At 32.5% G+C, this 6,641-nt stretch overlaps 1 long non-coding RNA gene across 2 annotated transcripts in view; it reads left to right on the top strand.

Annotated features, from left to right (window-relative positions):
• Window positions 1-6,405, top strand: part of LOC102886911 — a 29,483-nt gene extending 23,078 nt beyond the window's left edge. The window contains exons 3-6 of one of the 2 annotated variants that reach the window (XR_003046721.1): window positions 2,098-2,212; window positions 3,224-3,326; window positions 4,176-4,271; window positions 6,331-6,405. This is a non-coding gene — a long non-coding RNA (uncharacterized LOC102886911). Of the gene's footprint in view, window positions 1-2,097; window positions 2,213-3,223; window positions 3,327-4,175; window positions 4,272-4,571; window positions 4,592-6,330 lie in introns of those variants that run through there. The other variant, XR_003046722.1, reaches the window with a different exon arrangement.
• The last annotated feature ends 236 nt before the right edge of the window (window positions 6,406-6,641 follow it).

Raw genomic sequence — 6,641 nt, 5'->3', positions numbered from 1 at the left:
TGGCTCCATATAAATTTTAGGATTATTTGTTCTAGCTCTCTGAAAAATGCCATTGGTATTTTGATAAGGATTGCATTGAATCTATAGATTGCTTTGGGTAGTATGGCCATTTTAAAGATGTTGATTCTTTCTACCCATGAACACGGTATATGCTTCCATTTATTTATATCTTCTTCAATTTCTTTTTTCAATGACTCATAATTTTCTGAAAACAGGTCTTCTACCTTCTTGGTTAATTTGATTCCCAGGTATTTTATAAGTTTTTGACGCAATTATAAATGGGATTGTTTTCTTAATTTCTCTTTCTGAAAGTTCATTGGTGTATAAAAATTATACTGCATCTTCTTTGTCCGTTCATTCATTGATGGACACCCAGGTAACCTTCATATCTTGACTATTATAAATAATGCTGCAATGAATATATGGATTCACATGTCCCTTTGAAGTAGTTGCACTAATATTCTTGTAAAAATTGTAGGAATAACAAACTGGAGAAGTATTCAGGAAGGCTTTCAATGAAAGATGTGATTGGCTATCACAATGTGAGGGCCATATAATGAGCTCTTGGTATTGTATATACAAAATCAGTCTAGTTGGTGGTATGACGAAGTTGGGATATAGGTAAGCATTCAGGACAAGAGGATGTTACAGAAGCGGAAAGAACATGGGTTAAGGTCCTGATGTAGGAATGAGAATTTTATGTATAGTCAGCTGTGGTGGTAAAAGGAGGCCTTGGAGCTGATTATGTTGTCAAGGAATCCTGGCTCTGGCTCTTTAGGGTTAATACCCATTTTAACTAAATTTTAAGGAATTACTCTAGGATTTATTCTTAATTTTATCATGTAGAAAGTTTGAAATATATCACTACCAAGAAGAAAAATATGACTTGTAGCCTCACTACCCAGAGCTAGTCACTATTAACATTTTGGCATCTTGATGTAATTTGTATGTAATTCCTGCATGATTTTTCATTGAGATTATAGCACATAAACAGTTTCTAAAATATATGAATCTGCAGTATTCTCTAAATATGTATCCGAATTTGAGACCCGTTGGGTTAAATAGACTTAATGGTCATCAGTAATGAATCAGGTCACGATAATTACATCCACCATTAGGTCAAGCCAGCTTTGTTTCTCGTGATTTGGTTCTTTGCTTTCAGTCTTGTCCTTCCTCCCATCTTTCTCACTGCTGTCAAGGTCTTTTCAAATGGTCACATCATTTTCCTGGCTTACCCCCTTTAGTCATGACAGAGGTCCAGCTTTTTAGCATAATAAGGCATTTCTGTGATCTTTCTCATGCCTTTTCCTTCTCAACTGCAACTTTTCCAAAATTTTCTTGAAGTTCTCAGAATATCATGTACCTTTTGTACCTCCATAAATTTTCACCTCTTTCCTCTGCTAAGAATGTCCTTTCTGTATTTGTCCCTCTGTCCAGCGGCTATTCATTCTTTAGTACTCATCTCACATGACATTCTTTTCTAAAGCCTTTATTCTAAGCCAATTTTCCTTTCCTTTTAGTATCTGTAGTACTTTCTAGAGAACTTGTTATAAACTGATTACAGGGTATTGTGGTAGCTAATTTCCATCTTTATCTTTTTTACTAGACTGGGTTATTTAAGGGCAGGAATCATGTGTTTTTTATGCTAGTAGTATTTTTATGCTAATTTTTTTATGGCATTTAACAGGATACCTAGTGGGTGCTTGAGCGAAACATTTGCTGAATGAATAAGTAATCTTGTCTTTTCATGAAATACTGTCCTGAAGGAGTGGTGGTTGTAGCTAGAATAAACGATAATTTTTGGGGTAACGGGTGAGGGAGTACGATGACTAGTTAAGTTCAATTTATCAAACATTTATCAAGCATTTACAGTTTGTAAGGTGCTTGGCTGGGCATTGTAGAAATGAGAAACTAAAATGGAGAGGAACTTTAGGAGTTTGCAGCTCAGAGGAGGACTCTTAATTTTGGTGAGTTGATGTAGGATGATGGTAAGGAATGTAATCAAGAATTGTTAAAGAGAATGACCCATTAAAATGGAATCGTGACTAGAAATATTTGTATAGTGGCTTAAAATTAACAAAGTTAATTTGTTTACAGGTGGCAGTGGACCTAAATTACAGATTGTAGCAGATGTTCTCAACATTTCTATTGAAATTTCCTTATCTTCACTTGTAAGAGGAGTCCCAAGGCCTTTGGTAGCTACCATGATCTGGTATGATGTCATGTTTTTCCACCTCATCCTTCCTGTACTAGCAGAGGATCTGGGTTAGAATTTAGTTGTTTGTTATTGCAAACAATTATGTAGAACTGAAAGTGGAATGTTTCAATAATATCAATATTGTGATTTCTTTGAGATTGTATACTATGCCTTGTTATCTTTATACCTGTTCACAGAACCCCCCAATAGTGAGTGCCTTCCACATCATAGGTACTTAGCATGGTGATTTTGTTTGAATTATGTCTAGTCGTTAACTGCTTCTTACTGATTTTTAAGATATTAATCTAATTTCTTATTCCATTAAATAATAAAGAAGCAGATAACAGTAATTTTACTTATACTTAAAAACTGTGTCTTCAAGTAAGGTTTAACCAGCTCCTCAACTCTTATAGATATTCAACTGGCAGCTGATAAAACTATATCAGGAATATTTAATTTCAAAACCTCTGTCTGTATAACATGAAGGAACACTGAAGCTAGTAATGAAAATATATTTTTTTAAAATAAAAAGTAGAACTATTTTTCAGAATTCTGGGAAATGTCAAAGTAATTTTGCCTGTAGTCATACTACAGTGAATGCTATTGAGACTATTGCTAACATTAACAAAAATATTTTTGTAATTTCCTCAGTTATTGCTACTGGTGATGAGGGATGTGAAGTTGGCATGCTTTCATGTTTTGAGCATTTTCATTATACACTTCTGATTTTATATGTCAGAAGCAATTTTTGTTTTAAGATAGCTGAGAACATTTTTTATTTAGGGATAGAGGTCAGGCTCTGATTATTTTCATTTTTAAGTCACTATGTATAGACTACAATGAATGTGTGTGAATAAACACATGTACAATTTTGTATATAAGTATTTACAGTGTTTATATATTTCTGTGACTTTACCTTTAGTTCATAGGAACATAGTGATTTGGGACCAAGGCATAGGTTTCATTTCTATATTGATTGTTTAATTTAGTTATTTTCTGTGACCACTAGTAACATTCATCTTGCAGATATAAGCAGTTGTTCATCAGAGAATTTCAGCAAGAGAGTTGGCTAGATCAGCAAGTCCATCACCACTATGGAAAAACAACTTGAAGCTCATCTCTACTGACAGTGAGTCAGTGCCATCTTTATACAGGAAAGATGATGCTAGTATTATTTTATGTTTTCAGTGTTATCAAACAACAGTTCGGTTTAAACTTTGTTTTACGAAGCATTATTGGGATGTTGAATCATAGTGCTTTATTGCTTGAGTCTAAAGGATCGCACAGAAATCAACCTAACAGCGAAAAGGAATGAAAGTCATAATTTGGTGTTTATTAATATACCTAAAAGTAGTTTGATTAGCTTCTCTCTCACCTCTGTTCTTATTTATATATAACACATGCTAGCTAACTTATAATTCAAATGACTTTTATTTGAATGAATATTGGCTAGAACAGAATCACATGTTCTATACTTTAAAATATATTACCAATTTCAGGAAGTTTCAGGGTAACTGCAGTGTCAATGTAAAGATTCTCTTCCATTTTCAAGTAGATTATTTGGTCTTTCAACTGGTAGCCATTGTTAATGCTTACTGTCTCAGAGATGTAATGTTTAATATTGTAAGAGTTAGTAATGTACTTAGTAATTTGTAGTTCAGGTCAGTATCATTTAATGCGTATTTAATAATCATAACTTCATTTTACTGTACTAATTACATTTGTGACTTGACCCAATCTTATTTAACCATGACGTATGTGCATATATGAGTATGTATGAGTATACATATACACAAGTATATATAAATAACTTGATACAGTTAGTAGTGTTTCTTTGGTCCTCTTCAGTTGTTTTCACTTGAGTTATCTCTATTGTCTGGTTGTCAAAGTAAGTTTTCTTTTACAGTCTTGCTTTGCTAGTATTCTGCCTTTTTTGGTATTGTTATTGTTATTATGTCTTTACTTTTCTTCTTTCAAGGAATAAGCAAATCTCAAGGTCGCAGACTTGTAGAACTGATGCACACTGAAATCAAATGAAAGGCCCAGCTGCGAGGAAAAGATCCTTATTCTACAGGTACATGCCATTACATGATTATAACCAGCCTTACCATCTGTACTATATGTTTTTGTTAGAGGCCATGAAATAAAAAAAGAAATAACATGGCACTATATTTGGAGAAAAGTTTTATTGTAAAATTTTCTTTTCCTCAAAAAGGCTCTGAGTAGTTCTATAGTAAGATTAGACTCTCCCCATGTGCTATAAGTAATTATTAAAGTAACAATGCATTTTTCAAAATTTTGTTCCTTGAATATATTATTTTTAGATGACTTATCTCATTATTATTATCATTATTATTATTAATTTTCACATTAGGTCTACTGCAAACATTTTCAATTGGACTAGACTTTGGACATTTCTTTAATATTATAATGTAAGTTTAACAAAATTATTTAGTCTATTAACTTGAGTTCATCATGAGTAATTTCTATTATATTTATAATAATAAAATACTATTCATTGAATAATTAATATTTGCTCAGCTCTATCCTTAAGTGCTTTCTATATCTCATTATATCTTCACAACAGTTATATGGGGTAGGAATAATTATCCCAGGCTTATAGAAAAGAAAACTAAGACTCAAAGAGTTTGAAAATTTGCATAACGTTAGTGGCTGACCCAGGATTCCAACCCTGGACTATCTGACCTCAGAGCTTCTACTCAAACCTCCATTATAGAACTGCTTTGTTAAGCTGCATGAAGCTTTTATGTGTGCAACTTGAGACTGAGCTGCTTCACTTTTGAAGCATAGTCTGGTTAGTTCACAATGATTTTATACTACTGACTTACGTATACCAAAATGTGGCTGGCTAAAACCATTTGCTTTTGTGAATTTACATGGGTATAACTTTTGATGGTCTGTTAGTAGATTATGTATACTTAATGTTGTGTGTGAATGCAAATGAATATATCACATGCATGAATTTAAGTAGAATCTTGATGATGCTACCTTGGAAAATTTGGTGTCTCTTTAGTGTCTGCCCCACTTTTTAGGTAGTAGAATTGTTTAATTCACAAGTTTGCTAGAGGGTGAGACCCTTGTTCTGGGAAATTATTTATATATGAATATAAAACAGGTAGTTTAAAATGTTGATATTGGTTCTCTAACAGATACATAATGAAATGTGAAATACTCGTTTGACCATTGCTGAGGAAGGCCAAATGCATAAATTGACCTTATGGAAACCTATGATCCTGTGATTTTTATACTTAAAATTCTTCAGTGGTTTCTGTTTTTTGTAAAATATAGATTGTGTTCTCTTTAATAACAGGTCTTTTATTATTGAACTATTGCATACTGCTTCAAGCTTACTTCTGGCAACCCTCCCTTACACCCTGCATCATATATACTCCTTAAATGTTGACCTTAGTTAAACTGAATAGCTTGTAGTCACCTTACCATGATTAGTTATTTGACACTTTTGTCTTATTAATATTATCCTCCTTACCATTATGATCTTTCCTCTTTGCTCCCTGGTAAGTAGCAACTTTTCATTCAAGACTCAACTTTGTTATCTCTTTGAAGACTTTCCTGACTACTGACCTGTCATTGAACCTTACCTTCTTTGAAACTTTCCAGTACATAGGTCCTATATTTTACTGAACTTATTTATTTATATGCCTCTTTGTAACTAGACTATAGATTTTTAAAGGGCAAATACAAAAGCTGTGTGTCTAATTAATTTTTATATTTCCAGTTTGTAGCACAATACCTGGCATAGAGTAGATTAATAATAAACATTTGTTAAATGAATGAATGAATGAATAAATGAATGAATGAAGGAAAGAAAAGCTGATCCTCACAGTCGGTGTGATAACAGTGATAAAATGAATTCCAAAGTGGAGTGTACTTTTCAGGGAAGAGTCAGTTTGGAAGATAGCATCTTTCCTAAGATCTCACCATAATCATACTTGCTTCTTAGAGTGTATGTCTAGAATTTTATTTTGAACAACCAAACATTTATTATTGGAAATTTACCCATAAAATTTAGATAGTTGAATTTTTTCATAAATATTGTATTTCAGTAATGAGTATGATAATCTTGACTTAAGGACTCTATTACTTTCCTTCAGGAGGTCCACATGTGTTCTGGTGTTATATCAGTCTAAAGTTGGAAAAGGACCCTTCTGCTTGAAATTTATGAAAAGTGAGTAAAAAATGAGCCTATTATCACATTTAAAGTTCCATTTGCTTTAAATCTGTGTAATTCTTATGTTATACACTTCTGATTAAAATGCTTATAATGGCCAATGTTATCAGAATGACAAAGTCTTATGTAGCTTAGTAGTCTACATTTTGAAAAACACTCATTTATTATGTTATCCTTTTAGGAACATGCCAAACTTAAAGTTGGTCTATATTTTCTCTATTTATAATTTAATAA

The sequence above is a fragment of the Pteropus alecto genome, unplaced genomic scaffold (genome assembly GCF_000325575.1).
Source record: "Pteropus alecto unplaced genomic scaffold, ASM32557v1 scaffold20, whole genome shotgun sequence".
NCBI classification, from domain to species: Eukaryota; Metazoa; Chordata; class Mammalia; order Chiroptera; family Pteropodidae; genus Pteropus; species Pteropus alecto.
This window is presented reverse-complemented; position numbering and strand designations above follow the sequence as displayed.